The sequence below is a fragment of the Protomyctophum bolini genome (genome assembly GCF_963924005.1).
Source record: "Protomyctophum bolini genome assembly, chromosome: 5".
Classification (NCBI taxonomy): Eukaryota; Metazoa; Chordata; class Actinopteri; order Myctophiformes; family Myctophidae; genus Protomyctophum; species Protomyctophum bolini.
In genome coordinates this window covers 28,485,666-28,505,541 of record NC_137866.1, presented here as the reverse complement: position 1 = coordinate 28,505,541, position 19,876 = coordinate 28,485,666, and the positions used below count along the sequence as shown (strand labels likewise).

The 19,876-nt window shown below is 43.9% G+C and overlaps 1 pseudogene across 1 annotated transcript in view; it reads left to right on the top strand.

Annotated features, from left to right (window-relative positions):
- LOC308315034 (YTH domain-containing family protein 1-like) overlaps window positions 1-10,750 on the top strand; it is a 19,231-nt pseudogene extending 8,481 nt beyond the window's left edge. The window contains exons 5-9 of the transcript XR_013966202.1: window positions 32-287; window positions 1,583-1,846; window positions 2,575-3,087; window positions 4,200-4,244; window positions 5,931-10,750. The product of XR_013966202.1 is annotated as a YTH domain-containing family protein 1-like (transcript). The remainder of the gene's footprint in view (window positions 1-31; window positions 288-1,582; window positions 1,847-2,574; window positions 3,088-4,199; window positions 4,245-5,930) is intronic.
- The last annotated feature ends 9,126 nt before the right edge of the window (window positions 10,751-19,876 follow it).

The following is a 19,876-nucleotide window of genomic DNA, read 5'->3' as shown; positions in this document are numbered from 1 at the left end:
CCCGCTGGGGGCGTGGTGGGACTCCCCCTAGGTGGGGGGGGCGGCGGGGGGGCTCTGCCGGGGGGCGCCGCCGCCATCAAACACAACATGGAGATCGGAACCTGGGACAACAAGGGGGGCTCCGTGGGAGGAGGAGGGGCCAAGGTCCAGGCTCCGCCCACCCTGCCCCCCCACCCCCATCACCACCCCCACCACCAACAACACCACACCACCACCACCACGGGCCACCGCAGCTCCACATGGCCGCCCGCCCCCCAGCAGTCATTGTGCAGCAGATGAGCATGCAGGTAAGGGCTGTCCCCGATCACCTTTTCTTTTTGCTCCTGATCATTTGATTTTGAGTATCATGGTCGATACCGACGTTACCCAAGGCGAAGGAGTTTATCCCATTCAGGACGGGAACCCCTTTTGGTGTTTTAGGTTGTACTTTAGCTATTGAAAAATAGCTCGTAGCGTGGCACTCGGTGCCGCGCTACGAGCCTTGTTCTGCCTTGTTTATGTTGAATTTGCTAAAACATCATTTTTGGAAAAAACTAAAAACAAATTAAACAATACATGATATGCCCAGTCACCAATGCTGCACCTGTGATGTTCCTTTTTACTGACACCAAGTTTAAAATAAGAATTGAACGCACATAATTTGAAACAATTGAAACACATGTTATATCAATGGTAGTGGATGGAGAGAGAGGACTTTTGTCCAACCACGAAACGGCAACCACTGGGTGCGAAGAGGGGTACAGTGAGGTCGTAAAAACTCTTTGGCCTTGACCGTGCCCATACAGTGATGTCATAAAAACACTGGCCTTGACCGTGCCCATACAGTGATGTCATAAAAACACTGGCCTTGACCGTGCCCATACAGTGATGTCATAAAACACTGGCCTTGACCGTGCCCATACAGTGATGTCATAAAACACTTTGGCCTTGACCGTGCCCTATTTCTAAAAATAGAAATAAACCAAACAGAAGAGAAATGTCTCTTACAGGGAGGGTTGCTCTAGAAACAATGTCGGGCAATTACTATTGTCTGGTTGCCCTGCTAGGCAACAGACCACACAACTAATGAATCCATTTTGGGCAGGAACCCCTTTTGGTGTTTTAAGCATTATGTTATACTTCAGCTACTGAAAAATAGCAGATCTACAAGCTCGTAGCTCGAGCTTGTAGATCTTCTATTTTTGAAAAATCTTTAAAATGTGCTACAAATCTTTTAATATAATATATTAAAAGATTTGTAGCACATTTTAAAGTGCTCTGAAAGAATATATTATATTCTTTCAGAGCGAATGTTTTTAACTCAAATCTTTGCTTCTGGGAGGTCCCTGAAACAACATATTTTCAGATGGGGGTCTGCGGCCAAATACAGATAATTCTGGGAATCCTTGACATGAAATAGTTTGAGCACCACTTGACACAGAAACGTAGGGTTTTTTCAAAAAACTGATTTAGAAGACATTTTGTAAAATCGTCCTTACATGTAGGTCTAAATGGGTTAAAAGTCTCCACGATGCGATTATTGTGAAACTGCTTGTTTATCACGACAAAAAACAACGACAACGACGGTTATTGTCCCATGCAGGCTCCGCCCCCTCCCCACCACTCGCAGCAGCAGCAGACCTATCAGAACCACAGCTCCATGCACCCCCCGCCGCCCCAGACCCGCTGGGTGGCCCCGCGCAACCGCAACCCTGCCTACGGAGGGGGAGGTGGCCCGGAGGGCTCCGCCTTGGCCGGAGGGGGCGTCGGCAACGGAGGAGGCGGTCCCATGGGGGCGGGCCCGGGCTTAGACCCCTCCCACCCCGTGTTGGAGAAGCTGCGAGCCAATCACAGCTACAACCCCAAGGTAAGGAGGGGACAATTTGGCCAATCGCAGCTTACAACCCCCAAGGTAAGGAGGGGACAATTCGTTTGGTGCTTCCGTGCATGGCTCAGATGCCGAATAAATAATGGACCTTAATGTGAAAAAGATTGAAATTAATCGTTTTTTATTTTTTTGCCTTTATTGATAGTCATTAGTGAAGACAGACAGGAAAGAGGGAGAGAGCGAAGGGGAGAGACATGCAGCAAAGGTCGTCATGAACGGGACTCGAACACGCGACTCGCTGTCAGGCTAGAGCCTATATTTGCGCCTGGACCACTAGGCCTGCAGCGGGCGCCCCCTAATAGTGGTTCTCAAACCTTTTCATGTCAAGGACCCCCAAATTGACACTAATTAGCCCCCAGACCCCCATTTGAAAAGGTATGCCAGGGACCCCCATGTAAGAGAAGGTTTTTACGGCTCTAGCAGAGATTCTCAACCCGTTTAATTTCAAGGACCCCCAGTTTGACATGCATTAGTCTACGGACCCCCATTAATGGAGTTTCTATCTCTGGGACACCCAATTTATATTCTACAATCAATGTTAATTTAACTCTGAGTGTACACTCTCTGAGTTACAGACCCATAAGGGTCCAATTGGTTCCAAACTATCATTTATCTGGAACTCCCTCAAGGACCGCACTTTGGGAACCACTGCCCTAATCGATATATCTTTCCCTCCCTCCCTACCCTACCCTAAAAACCCCCCCCAGGAGTTTGAGTGGAACCTGAAGAACGGCCGTGTGTTCATCATCAAGTCGTACAGCGAGGACGACATCCACCGCTCCATCAAGTACTCCATCTGGTGCAGCACGGAGCACGGCAACAAGCGCCTCGACCAGGCCTTCCGCTCGCTGGCCGCCAAGGGCCCCGTCTACCTGCTCTTCTCCGTCAACGGCTCGGGCCACTTCTGCGGCGTGGCGGAGATGCGCTCGCCGGTGGACTACGGCGCCAGCGCCGGCGTCTGGGCGCAGGACAAGTGGAAGGGCAAGTTCGACGTGGCGTGGCTCTTCGTCAAGGACGTGCCCAACAGCCAGCTGCGGCACATCCGCCTGGAGAACAACGACAACAAGCCGGTGACCAACTCGCGGGACACGCAGGAGGTGCCGCTGGAGAAGGCCAAGCTGGTGCTGAAGATCATCGCCGCCTACAAGCACACCACGTCCATCTTCGACGACTTCTCCCACTACGAGAAGAAGCAGGAGGAAGAGGAGGTGGTGAGGAAGGTAATGATGATAATAACTAGAAATGCACTCTGACGAGCTGCCAACTCGACAGATGCAAATGCAACCTCTGTCGAGCCGCCAACCTATAAAAGATTCTCTCACTACGAGAAGGAGGAAGGCTGAACTACGGAGGTCCCGATCATGGTTTGTTTTGTTTTTATTAGTGATGGGAGATTAATCGGCAAACACATCGTATCGGCCGATTCTACTATGTTTTTGATTCATCGGCATCAGTTCGATTAATCAATCAGACGATTAATTAATCGGTCTTTACAGATGAACAAGCCCAAAGTAACAGCTTGAACAGATCTACAAGCTAAAGCAACAATATCAAATCTAAAGGTATTTAAGTTAAATCTGACACCCTGTTACATGTATTTTTCAGAATGGACAAAATTATTGTAATTTTTCAATACAGAATGAGATCATATCGACAGCTGTAATTTCGGTTATCGCCCATAACAGCAAAATATCGATATCGGCCAAAATGTCTCATCGGCACATCCCTAACTTATCCCGATCCGATTCCGATCATTTGATTTTGAGTATCTGCCCGATACTGATTTTTTCCAGATCTGATTTAGATTTTAGATTTTTTATAGGACACTTATATGCCATATCACAATAGTACAATTTCCAAAATCACAGACAATATCCAATCTGACATCATGACATCATCGTTGTAATATTGATACTAGGGATGTCCCGTTTATCACGTTGTTGTTTTTAGCTCGTCCATTCCAATCATTTGAAAGTGACGTAATCGGCACTGATTTCCAATGTGATCGGGACAGCTGAACAGGAGAACTGCCGGGATTGGTGTGTGTGTGTGTGTGTGTGTGTGTGTGTGTGTGTGTGTGTGTGTGTGTGTGTGTGTGTGTGTGTGTGTGTGTGTGTGTGTGTGTGTGTGTGTGTGTGTGTGTGTGTGTGTGTGTGTGTGTGTGTGTGTGTGTGTGTGTGTGTGTGTGTGTGTGTGTGTGTGTGTGTGTGTGTGTGCGGCACGCACGCACAAATGAAATGAAAACAAGTAATGGAGACAATTGCGTGTACATGGCGTGTAGTTTCAGACTTACGATACGATTTGTGACGATATTGTGTGCTTTATTCAACAGACCTATGAACCTGCTCCAATTCAAAGCCGATCTCGACTAGATCAGGTAATCGATGCTTCTTTTGATTGATCTCTGTTGTGTGACAGCCAGGTGATATGGATCTCCCTGGGTCTGAAATAAAGATTGATCGATTGTGTTTAAAGCTGCTAACTGTGTCGTTGGTGACATTTTGAATGGAGCCCCATTCATAGTAGCAGGATGCACTAGCGGTGCCAGATTTTGCAAAACAAAGAAGCTGACCAAAGCACCCACAGGGGCGTCCCCAGCTAAATATGTTAATATAGCATAACAATTGGTTTTACAACCCCAAGGGTTACATCAGCTATTTGAAAATATCAGCTCTGCTATTTTTCCAAAAATATTTAGAAATATTTGGAATATTTTAGTTTTTCTTTTACGGTAACACAATTCTTGAATGTGTTCCCTGTGGCCTGACACTGGTTTAAAACAACATTTGACAGCAAGCCCAAATAAGCAGCTACCTGACTACTACACTTTGGAAACGTGCCCACAAGAACTGCAACAATCCAACTTTTGATGATTCAACTTCAAAAGCAATGCTTTATTGTGACGCTGTACTGTAGCACTGTGGTTCTCAAAGTGGCCCTTTAGGGAGTTCCAGGGGGTCCCCAGCTACATTATAGTTTGGAACCAAATGGACCCTTATGGGTCTGTAACTCTGAGAGTGTACAAACAGAACAATATGTACACTCTCACACTCTCAGAGTTAAATTAACATTGATTTTACAATATGCATTGGGAGTCCCAGAGATAGAAATGCCATTAAATGGGGGACCGTAGCCTAACAATCTTCTCTTATGGGGGTCCTTGGCATATATTTTCAAATTACACTGAGTAATTAAACTAATTTTCAGTGTCGCCGAGTGGCCCATCGGCGGGGCCCGATGTTCTGTTTGGGCGGCCCATCAGCGATATTGCACCAAAGCATTATGGGAATTTTAGTCCAGGAAGGAAGTGAGCCCAGGACACTTTGACATACTATTATTATATAATAGTTTGAGAACCACTGACATAGAAACATGTTTTTTCCAGAAATAAAAACTGTCATGATTTATAGAAGACATTTTGTAGAATCTGTTCTCAGGTCTAAATGGGTTTAACCCATTTTGGGCGGGAACCCCTTTTAGTGTTTTAAGCATTATGTTATGATTTAGCTATTTAAAAATAGCAGATCTACAAGCTCATATGCCGCGCTACGAGCTTGTAGGTCTGCTACAAAAATGTGGCGCAAATCTTTGAATATATTCTTTTAGAGCGAACGTTTTTAACTCAAATCTTTGCATCTGGCAGGTCACTGGAACAACATATTTTCAGATGGGGGTCGGCGGCCAAATACATATAATCTTGGGGGTCCATGCCATGAACATGATCGAGATCCACTGATATAGAACGAGATCCACTGATATAGAACGAGATCCACTGATATAGAACGAGATCCACTGATATAGAACGAGATCCACTGATATAGAACGAGATCCACTGATATAGAACGAGATCCACTGATATAGAACGAGATCCACTGATATAGAACGAGATCCACTGATATAGAACGAGATCCACTGATATAGAACGAGATCCACTGATATAGAAACATGGGGTTTTTCAGAAAACTGTCACGATTTAGAAGCTATTTGTAGAATCTGTCCTCTGGTCTAAATGGATTTAAGTCAACAAACTGAACACTGATTTTTGTTCCCTTTCTCACTGAAGGATCGCCAGAATCGAAGTAAACAGTAGAAGACTGTGGGGCTTCCCCGACGCCTGGTCAACTCGGACGTTAGCTTAACAAACAACACAGCAAGTCAAGAGGACATCAACAAATTGAAAACTAATCTTTTTTTTTCTTCTTTTTTTTCTATTTAATTTTGGTGACTTTGGCCCATTTCAAACTTTCCCGCCACAGTACGCCGCGTGGTTGCCAGTTCTACGACACGAGGAGATCATGAACGTTCCCGCCACAAGTGTGCGTGGGTTGCCAGTTCTACGAGAGGAGATCATTGCATTTGCAGGGATGAAAGCCAGTACCAACGGTCCAAATCTGCTTCATCCTTTTATTACCCTAGGTTTTTCATTTAGTTTTTTTTGCCTTACATCAATCTTTATTTGAAACTAGGACTGGGCAATTATATCGATGATATTATATCGATATCGTGATATGAGACTAGATATCGTCTGGGAATATTTGGGGTATTGTGATATGACCTACAAGTACGTAAGTGTCGTCTTTTCCCTGGTTTTAATCACTTAGGCCTTATTTTATACATTTTTTCCCCTCTTCATTTCTCTCTTTTTTTATAGCAATAATAGGTGATCTGTGAGGTTTGTAGATAGCCTATTTTTGCTATTTTCGATCGTTCATTTTTTTTGCTCATTTATATTAGCGTCACAATATATAGTTATTGTCACAGTATCGATATTGAGGTATTTGGTTAGCATCTAAGTTGCAGCACCTTCCATTGACATCACATTCGTGAATCAGAAAAGTCTTTTCATATCTGATTGTATTAAACTCCACGCAGCGATTATTTTTCTACGTGTTGGAGTTTGGAAGCGCTCGTTGTAAATCACTCGATGTCCTGCAAACACACACACACTTTTTGGAAATTATTCACATAATGACAGCAAAACGTTGACTATAGCACTTCCAAACTCAAAAAGAATCTCTGCATGGATTTTATGGACAGAAAGTTGCTACATGACAAAATGTTTATGAAAAAAATAACTTGACGGACACAAAGATTATAACCCAAGCTATCGTATACAGGTGCAATGAGTTTATCATCGTTTAATACAATCAGATATGACTTGTTCCATTTTCTCTATAGGCTGTGTTTTCAACCAGTGGTCCTTGAGGGGGTTTCCAGGTGGTCCCCCAGCTAAATGATGGAGAGTTGGTAACCAAATGGACCCTTATTAGATCTTTAACTCTTGAGAGTGTAAAATGTTACGCTCTCAAGAGATAGAAGTACATATACGCAACTAGAGAATGAATAATTGTTATTTTTAACATTGTTACCTTTTATCTCTCTTAACCAGTTTTTTGAATAGGCTGTCAATTTATCACGTTGCAACTTGGATGCAGATTAACGTCTAAGTTAGTGTTTTTGTCAAAAAAATATTGTGATATTTAATTTTGTCCGTACGGCCCAGCCCTAGTCGCAACCCCCCTCCCAACCCCCCTCCCAAAATGTTGCATTCTTTACTAATGACTGAAGTAAAGGAGAATAACGAATGAATGAATGAATTATTGTGCACGACGTCTGTTCTGAAAGCCTCTCTTCTCGCCAACATGCTGCTGATCCTCGGTGAGTGTTCGTTCACCTAGTGATTCTGTGTTGGACACACGCAAAAAAGAAAAAAAAAGTTCTTGTATTGGTTACTTACACTTACTCATTGACAAAATGTCTGCTATATCTGTAAACGCGAGCATGGAATCTTCTTCGCGTCTGATTTTAAGTGTACGTGTGTAAGGTTTGGTAGGTGCGCACTTGTGCAAGGACGCGCTGTGATTGGCTAGTGGCCACTTTGAGCGGCAGGCGGGGCCTCTCGCCAGAACGTGATTTACTATTCTGCCTATCGTTGCGTTGAAACTCGGAACGGGTTCGCAGTGTTCGATACGGGCTTTAGCGCTCGCTCTGCGGTGTCTCGTGGCTCAAGTTGGCTTGAGAGGGCGCCCCTCCGTCACGGTCTAAAACTGTACTTTATAGAGCAAGTCCGACGTCGATATTGGTAGAGGGCGCAAATTCACGGGTTCATGTACTTTTTATTTGCATCTGTAAATAGGGGGGATTTCAGATCGCCTCATATAATAACTGTGTTTGAAAAATGAACAAAAAAATGAACCCGGCCGTTTCACTCATATAGATATGAAGAATCAACTGACTGAGAGAAAACTGCTGCTGAATTAGTTACATTTTCGCTAGAAACAGACTATAAAATTTGAGTGACTGACTGTCGTACAAACGATACAGCGACACCTCCCTGATAATATCGCCGAGACAGCTTGTTTATTTTTGGACCACAATGCTTATATGAAACGATTTTAAGATGACCCCATGTTATTCTCCATAGAGAAATTACTTCCATGAACCAAGGGGTGAGCGAGTGAAGTCAGGACTTCGGCACTATTCCATACTACTAGTAAGAGGGGGCGTGGTCTAAAACTGTACTTTATTCCCTGCTACTAGTAAGAGGGGGCGTGGTCTAAAACTGTACTTTATTCCCTGCTACTAGTAAGAGGGGGCGTGGTCTAAAACTGTACTTTATTCCCTGCTACTAGTAAGAGGGGGCGTGGTCTAAAACGACTTCATTCCCTGCTACTAGTATGAGGGGGCGTGGTCTAAAATGGAGGGGGCGTGGCCTAAAACTACTTTATTCCCTACTACTGGTAGAAGGGGGCGTGGTCTAAAACTACTTTTTTCCATGCTACTAGTAGGAGGGGGCGTGGTCTAACACTACTTTATTCCCTGCTACTAGGAGGGGCGTGGCTTAAAACTACTCTATTCCCTGCTACTAGTAGGAGGGGGTGTGGTCTAAAACTACTTTATTCCCTGCTACTAGGAGGGGCGTGGCTTAAAACTGTACTCTATTCCTTGCTACTAGTACGAGGGGGTGTGGTCTAAAACTAAGGGGGCGTAGTCTAAAACCGTACTTTATTCCTACTAGTAGGAGGGGGCGTGGCCTAAAACAGGGGTCGTGGTCTAAAACTGTACTTTATTCCCTACTATTAGTAGGAGGGGCGTGGTCTAAAACTACTTTATTACCTACTACTAGTAGGAGTGGGCATGGCCTAAAACTGAGGGGGTGTAGTCTAAAACTGTACTTTATTCCCTGCTAGTAGGAGGGGGCGTGGTCTAAAACTGAGGGAGCGTAGTCTAAAACTGTACTTTATTCCCTGCTAGTAGGAGGGAGGGGCGTGACCATTTACTCAAACGCGAAGAAAAAGATTCCATGCTCGCATCTGTAACCGTGGCCAGTCGTCTCTTTTTCCATGATCGAAAGATGAAGAAAAAGTTAAAAAACGTCGCCGTTCTTGTCCATTTGGCGGGCGGATGCTGGAAGGTCCTGTAAACGATGGAGAGTTGTATGAACGTTGTGTGTTTTTTTGTTTTATAGTTTTTTTCATCGTTGTTTTCCAGAGCGGAGCCTTAATTAATAACAGTTTATTTCCAACGAGACGGCGTTAAAAAAAAAAACGATTTTATTAGTTTTTTGTTGCTGTTTTACTGTTACCTCAACAACGTGTGTCAGCAAAAAAAAAGAGCTTTCAGGGAAAAGATGTTATCTAGAGAGACCAAGGAGTCTTATTTTATGGGATGGAAATGCAAACATACTGTTTTGAGTTCAGGTTCTTTCGTAATAATGAACTAACAAAAGAAAAAATAACTTTTTTGTTTTCCCACTTTCTTTTTCAAATCTTATACACTAGCCGTTTTTTGCTTTGTTCTTTTCTCCCTCAGTTCCCTGACAGTCCAGCAGGGGTCGTTGTTGTTTCTGTAATTCTGGAGCTAATGTAGCATGTAGCGCTTTTCTTTTTTTTTTACCCCCCACGTTTTTTGGTTGCTTTTTCTTTTCCTTCTCCATTTAACCCATTTAGACCTGAGGACGCATCTGTGTCGCCTCATAGCTTTTAACCACTTTAACCGTTTTTTAAAACTTCAAAGCCTTTGAAAAATAGCAGATCTACAAGATAATAGCACGGCATTCGGTGCAGCGCTATTATCTTCTGTATCTGCTATTTCTTTTTGAAAAATCGTGAAAATGTGTCGCAAATCTTTGAATAGATATTCTTTCACAGTGAACGTTTTTTTAACTCAAATCTTTGCTTCTGGGAGGTCCCTTACGCCTTACATACCACTTTTGGGGTATAGTAGGCCATCAACAAAAGAAAACCTACCTCTGGGAGGTCCCTGGAACATGTTTTCAGATGGGAGGGGGGGTGGGGGGTCCAGCAGCCAGATACGTTTTTTTTCCAGAAAACTGTCAGGATTTGGAAGACATTAATTTTTTGTAGAATCTCTTCTCAGGTCTTAATGGGTTTAACATTTAAATGTTGATATTTTCATGGCTAAAATAATAATATTAATAACCCTTTTCACTTCACCCTGTTCAGATTTTTAGCTTTAATGTACTGGCAATGCTAACAAAGAGAACGCCTCAAGATGTTTAACCTTATTCAAATTTAATGTTACTGATGATTTATTGTTATAAGTGTATGAAGCCCCAGAGAATTGTCTAGTGTGTGTGTGTGTGTGTGTGTGTGTGTGTGTCCCCTTTTCAGAGCTGCTTGCTGTACTCTGTGTGTGCGTGCGTGTGCGTAAAAGCGCGTGTAAGACAAAAAGAGAGGATTTAGAGTTTGATTATGGAGGAGATCAGATTTATATAATAATAATATCGGAGTATAGAAAATTTATGAGGAAGAAAATAAATAACTTTATGCCACCCCTGAATTAAATATGCATTGTATCAAAGGTCACTATCAACATTCTTAGATTTGATCATGGTCATTATTAAAGGTATACTTATCTGTTTCTCTTGTGGTTGATTTGAATGGTTTTTTATAGAGTTTGGGAAACGGTCGGACGACTTTGTCACACGTTACGGCAGTGACATTTGTTCTCCGCATTTGACCCATCTATTGGAGCAGTGAGTGAGCTGCAGCCGCAAGGCCACTGAGTTGGTCAGTTAACAGAAGCTATGCTATGCTTATATATATATAGTTTGTTTATTACTTTTGATGCAGTCATTTTTTCTTAATTTCTTTTAGTATTAAAAAGGACTTAAGAAATACATGCATGTATGACTTAACTGTCATTGGGGACCCCCAGAAAATCATGTGTGGATGTAAAAAAAATGGTTCCAAGTCAAGATGTTTTGAAGCAGATACCGTACAAGCTCACAACGTGTCGCATCTTGTGAGCTTGTAGATCGGCTATTTTCAAATGGCTAATGTATACATTGTTCAATTGGTTATAGACAGATTTTGATGCTATATCAAGTCATTTAGTTGGGGGACCCCCTGTGACCCTTCCATGGACCCTTGGGTTTCCCCGGTCCCCACTTTGAGAACGACTGCATTCGATACCCTTTTTTTTCCAGGGTGTTCAATCTTTAATGTGGATAACATTTACACCATTCGTTGAGTATTTAATTACACCGTTTAGCGCCATCTTCCTGAAACCTTTGCTTTCAGGCTATACCATCTCTGCGCCCGAATGCAAGTTAGGTTCAAGGTTAAAGTTATTCGTTGCGGGGACCCCCTGGAATCCCTTCAAGGACCACTGAACCCCACTTTGAGAACCATGTGTTGTAACCACTTACACCCCGGTGTCCTGATATTTTGAGCATGTAGCATAGCATGTATGCTATTTTTTATAATTATTCTTTTACTTTTTTTTTTTTCAATTGTTTTATCCCACGGTTTTTGCAACCCTTTCATTTTTTTTCACCCAGTGTCAATTGTCTAATGCTGGGCGCTACACTCCCTCTGCCAGCCTGGGGAGAGCAACGGACTGACCTCATGCTTCCTTCTATGCATGAGGAGTCCGCTTCTTTTCACCTGACAGGGGGGAGCTAGCCCTGTTGGACTCGTGGTAGGAACACGTTATTCTGACCAGTTCCTTTCCCCTCCATCAGGCTGGCCATCATAGACCTGGCCAGCTGGAGGCAGTTTAGAGACCAGGATTACTGCATGCTCTTTGTGAGGGTACCTACCCTAGAGGGTACCTACCCTAGTGAGGGTACCTACCTTAGAGGACACGGGGAAAACGTGAGGGTACCTACCCTAGAGGACACGGGGAGAACATGTGAGGGTACCTACCCTAGAGCCAAATTACAATACTGCGACTTTTACACACACCAGTTTTGGCCACATCGTTATATCTATAGGTATGTACACAGCTATTTATTCCTGAAATAGTGAATAAGCGCCAGGATGCGCAAACTTATATTAGATGATTATGAAGGCAGAAGGTAATTCCTGACCTGTCTGCCTGCATGAACGCGTTCCTTTTTGCTTGTATAAATCCCCCCCCCCCTCTGAGTCCCGCAACAAGTACGGCACCGCTACTTTGCAAATAACAGGAATTAGTAGACTTACATATTCAGTTCAGTCCACATAAATACATTTGTGCCATTATTCATAGCAGTCGGTGCATTCATGTACAGAGATAAATGACATGACACGTAGCTTGCGGAGTTAGTTCAGTCAGTCACACTCGAGGGGGTTCATGCCTTGCCACGGGCGCATATTATGCTTGCGTATTACCATGGTACTACACTCATGTTCATTCGTACATGCCTGATGATGGCGCGGCAGTCAGCTGACCAATTGCCGTGTTATTTAAGCTCACCTCAGTCTCTGTCCTTCCTGCTGTCATCCTCCTGCTGTCATTTGTCCCCGGACTGTTGGTATGCGCCTGTTTGCGCCCACCACCTCCCCAGCACCACCAGTGGGCTCTGCTATCTGTTGTTCCCCATGGGGGGTTCATTGTATATTTATCTCCTTGCTCTTAATGTTTATGATGGTTAATCGTGCCGAGCAGGGAGTAAATTCAGCAGAGCCGAACGCCAAGATAAATATCATATGCACACTTGTATTTTAATTCTATAATAATAATAAATATTGGTTACATCTATTCCGTGAGTTGTCTGACTGAACTAGCTTTTGAGGCAGATGAAGTGTGCATCTAGTTAGTATATTTGTATAGCCTACTTTTATTATGCTCCACTGATGGTCGAAAAGTAGGCGGCGGAACGTTTGCTGAAAAGATGAAAATATCGTAATAATGTTGTAGGGCGATGTCGTCCGGTGATAGTGGGCGATAGCCAATGAAATTCAAGTGTCGCTCGCCATTTTTCTCCCGCTGTTAAAACCACTGTGAGTCTTTAGTCTTGGTCAACAAAGTTAACACTGCCCAGCGGGAATCGAACCCAGGATGTGAGGCGACAGTGCTATACCGACTGCACACTCCAGCCACAGGGTGAGTCTTAACCGGTGTTGATTTTGAAAGCAAATTTTAGTTTTAGTCATAGTCTTTTCAAGGTCAAGGTTTCTTTACTTTGTCTCCCAAGGGAGAAATTTGTCTTGGACCCCAACGACCCGCCCTGCAGCATACAGATACAATACAATACAATACAAGACAACAAAGGCAAACAGTGACCCGTACAAATTAAAAAAAACACACACCAACATACCTAGTGCAAAAGAGGAAGAACATCACCTCATAACCTTTGACCCCTACCCTGTCTGCCCTCTGCAAGGACTCTGTTAAGGAGTGTGATTGACAGAGGGACAAAGGAATGCTTGTACCTTATTATATTTGCACGCATGGACCTCGTACCTGATGGCATTAGCCGATACTCAGGGTATAGTACATGGGAGGGGTCAGACACAATTGTCTTAACCTGTCCAATGGTGCTCAAAGATGACCTGGAGGGTGATCGGAGGTGTAGACATACCCATGATCTTCCCTGCCATTTTGGCTAATCTAAGGATCTCAGATTTGTATTTTACAGTTGAGTTTCCAAACCAACTGGTGATAACATACCTTAGAATTGACTATACTAGCTCTATAGAAGATCAGCATTATGTTTCTACTTACACCAAAAGGTCTGAGCCTACGGAGAAAATGAAGGCGTTGGTGTACTTTTGCACACATAGGCTACTTGTCACATTGGAGTGCCAGTGCCAGTTTATATCACAATCCATGTGCAGTGTGCACTCCTAGATATTTATAAGAGGTGACTTGTTTGATGTCATGACCATGTATGGTGATCGTGGTGTGGTCACCTATAGACCTGGGATCCACTACAATCTCCTCAGTTTTCCTTACATTAACTTGTAAGTGATGTTCATCACACCAGGTTACAAACCTGTCCACTCCAGTTGTATGGCTAATACTGGTGTTACCTTCACTTGTGAGTAAACTAAGGAAAACAGTGTCATCAGAGAACTTGACTACACACTGATTGGGCTGTGAGCTGAGTAGCTGACACAGTCATTTAGTGTATGTAGTTATGTAGCAGAATCCAGTTAAGTGAACGTTTCGTGAAGATTCTTGTAAACCATGTTTTTTCTGTTCTATGGACCCTAGAGGACACAAAAAAAACGGTTTACATTTTGTTTTCGCGCCCTAACAATATTTTATCACCATGGCAATACATGGCAATGTGTAGCAATATTCCGTGTCTGTCTGTAATTCTGTCGACATCATTTCTCCAAATCTGCCAGGCCGATTTACACCAAATGTGGTCCAGGAGTGTATGATGTGCTCTGGAAGACCCCATAAAAATTTCACCACGATCGGCCCATAGGTGGCGCTACAGCACCAAATTAAAAACGAAATTTCATGATTATTCACAAACTACTTGTCCAATTTCAATTACATTGGCTAGGTTGTTGTACCATGGGCTGAAGCACAAGCCCAGAAAGTTTGACCACAATCCACCAATAGGTGGCGCTACAACAACAGATTCAATATGCAATTTCACAAGGTGCATAAGCTACCTGACCAATTTTCCACAAAAACCTTGAATAATCAGTAACGGACAGTTTTATTTCAAATCAAAGGGTTTATTTACGAACGTGACATGCTCAACTGTACAAAGAATCACTGTAGGTATCATCGTCATCACTCTCAGCATCATCTTTTGTATGATTATCACATGAACCCTCAGCAGCCTCACATTTGCAGAGCTCTGTGCATGGAAGGTTATTACTGTTGCAAGAACAGCGGCCGCTACACTTGCTGGCAACACATGCACACTTGACGAGTTCAACAACGGCCTCTGGTGCAGGTGGAACCTTTGAGACTACAGGGACACACCTTCCATCATCTTGTTGCTTCCATCCTAAAGAAAGTGGATCTAAAACCTGTGGCTCAGCAACGATGTCTTGTGTCCATACATTGGCTTGCCAATGTGCTCGCAGAATGTGTTCGACGATGGACCCTTGCGTTGGACATATCTTTTCAACACCCTGATTGCCCTTGAGCTGTTTAAATATGTGCCACCAAAGTACTTCAGCTGATTCATACCCAGGTTTGAAAAGCTGACACAAACTTTTCACACCCGGCTAACACCTCCAAGGATGGATGAGGGCCAACACCAAGTTCAGCAAGTGCATGGAGAACATCATCACCAGTCTTCATGAACGATTTGAAGCAGGAAGATTTACCTTTTCCTCGGATGTGACCAGTGGTATCGCAACCAGTGAGTGTGTGGAATCCTGGCAATGCGGCTGCTCGTTTTACTATTTCACCTTTCCGAACAACCATCTCCTGCACGACAGCCATGCCGTCAATCAAGATACTGGTCAACACTTCTGCAGATGGGCTACTCTGCATGTCTATGGATTCTTCATTAGATTCCATCTCTGAAACCACTCCTTCCAATTCATGGATGAGGGCAGACTTGGCTGTAGTCTGCAACAGAGAACCATCAGACTTCATTAAGCTGGCATTGTGATCAGCAAATTTGTGTGTTCCCACAATGTTCTGCAGGTCCAGTTCTCTTGAGGACTTGGCAACGAGAAGCAAGCGAACAAACAAGGAGTTTGTTGCTTTCAAGCTGACTATTTCAGATGATGCCTTAAGCTTGATAGTTTTGCATCCATCTTTCCAGGTCAGATACTTCAGCTTCGTCATTTTGTCCCACATGTTCTTTTCCCCTCTGACCCTCTCATTCACAAAAGTTCAGTGCTCTGCTCCCTCGTAACTCTTGCAGAATGTTTCACTCGGAGTGTTGACATAAAGGCGCAAGGCTACACAGATCTATACTTGCTATTTGACAACTATACAGTGACAAACTCCATGAAGGACAGAACAAGACATCTCTGTAAAATAGAGGATAACACACCAGTCAAAGACTTCAAGGCTTTCCTCGGAAGCAAGGAAACCAAGGCCAACCTCGTCCTCTACCTTGCACAAAAAGCTGTTGATCTTTGCAAGCTACCAATCACAACACACACACACACACACACACACACACACACACACACAAGGGTGTCATGTCCACAAACACAAAAATGGTGAACATCACAAGTACACAAGAAGAGGCGGATACGTTACTGGTTATGTATGCCGCAGCAGTGAGTCGTTTAGGTAAAACGCCACATATATACTCATGTGACACTGATGTTTTGGTACTTGCCCTTCGAAGGTTACCAGACCTTCAACCAGAGAGTGCAATCATCATGGGCACAGGAGATCAAAGACGGACGATAAAACTCGGACGATAAAACTCAGACCAATCTACACGGCCATTGGCCCCAAACGAGCAGCCGCATTGCCAGGATTCCTCACGCTCACTGGTTGCATCCGAGGAAAAGGTAAATCTTCCTGCTTCAAATCGTTCATGAAGACTGGTGATGATGTTCTCCATGCACTTGCTGAACTTGGTGTTGGCCCTCATCCATCCTTGGAGGTGTTAGCCGGGTGTGAAAAGTTTGTGTGTCAGCTTTTCAAACCTGGGTATGAATCAGCTAAAGTACTTTGGTGGCACATATTTAAACAGCTCAAGGGCAATCAGGGTGTTGAAAAGATATGTCCAACGCAAGGGTCCATCGTCGAACACATTCTGCGAGCACATTGGCAAGCCAATGTATGGGCACAAGAGTCCAGGAGTGTATGATGTGCTCTGGAAGACCCCATAAAAATTTCACCACGATCGGCCCATAGGTGGCGCTACAGCACCAAATTAAAAACGAAATTTCATGATTATTCACAAACTACTTGTCCAATTTCAATTACATTGGCTAGGTTGTTGTACCATGGGCTGAAGCACAAGCCCAGAAAGTTTGACCACAATCCACCAATAGGTGGCGCTACAACAACAGATTCAATATGCAATTTCACAAGGTGCATAAGCTACCTGACCAATTTTCCACAAAAACCTTGAATAATCAGTAACGGACAGTTTTATTTCAAATCAAAGGGTTTATTTACGAACGTGACATGCTCAACTGTACAAAGAATCACTGTAGGTATCATCGTCATCACTCTCAGCATCATCTTTTGTATGATTATCACATGAACCCTCAGCAGCCTCACATTTGCAGAGCTCTGTGCATGGAAGGTTATTACTGTTGCAAGAACAGCGGCCGCTACACTTGCTGGCAACACATGCACACTTGACGAGTTCAACAACGGCCTCTGGTGCAGGTGGAACCTTTGAGACTACAGGGACACACCTTCCATCATCTTGTTGCTTCCATCCTAAAGAAAGTGGATCTAAAACCTGTGGCTCAGCAACGATGTCTTGTGTCCATACATTGGCTTGCCAATGTGCTCGCAGAATGTGTTCGACGATGGACCCTTGCGTTGGACATATCTTTTCAACACCCTGATTGCCCTTGAGCTGTTTAAATATGTGCCACCAAAGTACTTCAGCTGATTCATACCCAGGTTTGAAAAGCTGACACAAACTTTTCACACCCGGCTAACACCTCCAAGGATGGATGAGGGCCAACACCAAGTTCAGCAAGTGCATGGAGAACATCATCACCAGTCTTCATGAACGATTTGAAGCAGGAAGATTTACCTTTTCCTCGGATGTGACCAGTGGTATCGCAACCAGTGAGTGTGTGGAATCCTGGCAATGCGGCTGCTCGTTTTACTATTTCACCTTTCCGAACAACCATCTCCTGCACGACAGCCATGCCGTCAATCAAGATACTGGTCAACACTTCTGCAGATGGGCTACTCTGCATGTCTATGGATTCTTCATTAGATTCCATCTCTGAAACCACTCCTTCCAATTCATGGATGAGGGCAGACTTGGCTGTAGTCTGCAACAGAGAACCATCAGACTTCATTAAGCTGGCATTGTGATCAGCAAATTTGTGTGTTCCCACAATGTTCTGCAGGTCCAGTTCTCTTGAGGACTTGGCAACGAGAAGCAAGCGAACAAACAAGGAGTTTGTTGCTTTCAAGCTGACTATTTCAGATGATGCCTTAAGCTTGATAGTTTTGCATCCATCTTTCCAGGTCAGATACTTCAGCTTCGTCATTTTGTCCCACATGTTCTTTTCCCCTCTGACCCTCTCATTCACAAAAGTTCAGTGCTCTGCTCCCTCGTAACTCTTGCAGAATGTTTCACTCGGAGTGTTGACATAAAGGCGCAAGGCTACACAGATCTATACTTGCTATTTGACAACTATACAGTGACAAACTCCATGAAGGACAGAACAAGACATCTCTGTAAAATAGAGGATAACACACCAGTCAAAGACTTCAAGGCTTTCCTCGGAAGCAAGGAAACCAAGGCCAACCTCGTCCTCTACCTTGCACAAAAAGCTGTTGATCTTTGCAAGCTACCAATCACAACACACACACACACACACACACACACACACACGCACAAGGGTGTCATGTCCACAAACACAAAAATGGTGAACATCACAAGTACACAAGAAGAGGCGGATACGTTACTGGTTATGTATGCCGCAGCAGTGAGTCGTTTAGGTAAAACGCCACATATATACTCATGTGACACTGATGTTTTGGTACTTGCCCTTCGAAGGTTACCAGACCTTCAACCAGAGAGTGCAATCATCATGGGCACAGGAGATCAAAGACGGACGATAAAACTCGGACGATAAAACTCAGACCAATCTACACGGCCATTGGCCCCAAACGAGCAGCCGCATTGCCAGGATTCCTCACGCTCACTGGTTGCATCCGAGGAAAAGGTAAATCTTCCTGCTTCAAATCGTTCATGAAGACTGGTGATGATGTTCTCCATGCACTTGCTGAACTTGGTGTTGGCCCTCATCCATCCTTGGAGGTGTTAGCCGGGTGTGAAAAGTTTGTGTGTCAGCTTTTCAAACCTGGGTATGAATCAGCTAAAGTACTTTGGTGGCACATATTTAAACAGCTCAAGGGCAATCAGGGTGTTGAAAAGATATGTCCAACGCAAGGGTCCATCGTCGAACACATTCTGCGAGCACATTGGCAAGCCAATGTATGGGCACAAGACATCGTTGCTGAGCCACAGGTTTTAGATCCACTTTCTTTAGGATGGAAGCAACAAGATGATGGAAGGTGTGTCCCTGTAGTCTCAAAGGTTCCACCTGCACCAGAGGCCGTTGTTGAACTCGTCAAGTGTGCATGTGTTGCCAGCAAGTGTAGCGGCCGCTGTTCTTGCAACAGTAATAACCTTCCATGCACAGAGCTCTGCAAATGTGAGGCTGCTGAGGGTTCATGTGATAATCATACAAAAGATGATGCTGAGAGTGATGACGATGATACCTACAGTGATTCTTTGTACAGTTGAGCATGTCACGTTCGTAAATAAACCCTTTGATTTGAAATAAAACTGTCCGTTATATTCAAGGTTTTTGTGGAAAATTGGTCAGGTAGCTTATGCACCTTGTGAAATTGCATATTGAATCTGTTGTTGTAGCGCCACCTATTGGTGGATTGTGGTCAAACTTTCTGGGCTTGTGCTTCAGCCCATGGTACAACAACCTAGCCAATGTAATTGAAATTGGACAAGTAGTTTGTGAATAATCATGAAATTTCGTTTTTAATTTGGTGCTGTAGCGCCACCTATGGGCCGATCGTGGTGAAATTCTTATGGGGTCTTCCAGAGCACATCATACACTCCTGGACCACATTTGGTGTAAATCGGCCTGGCAGATTTGGAGAAATGATGTC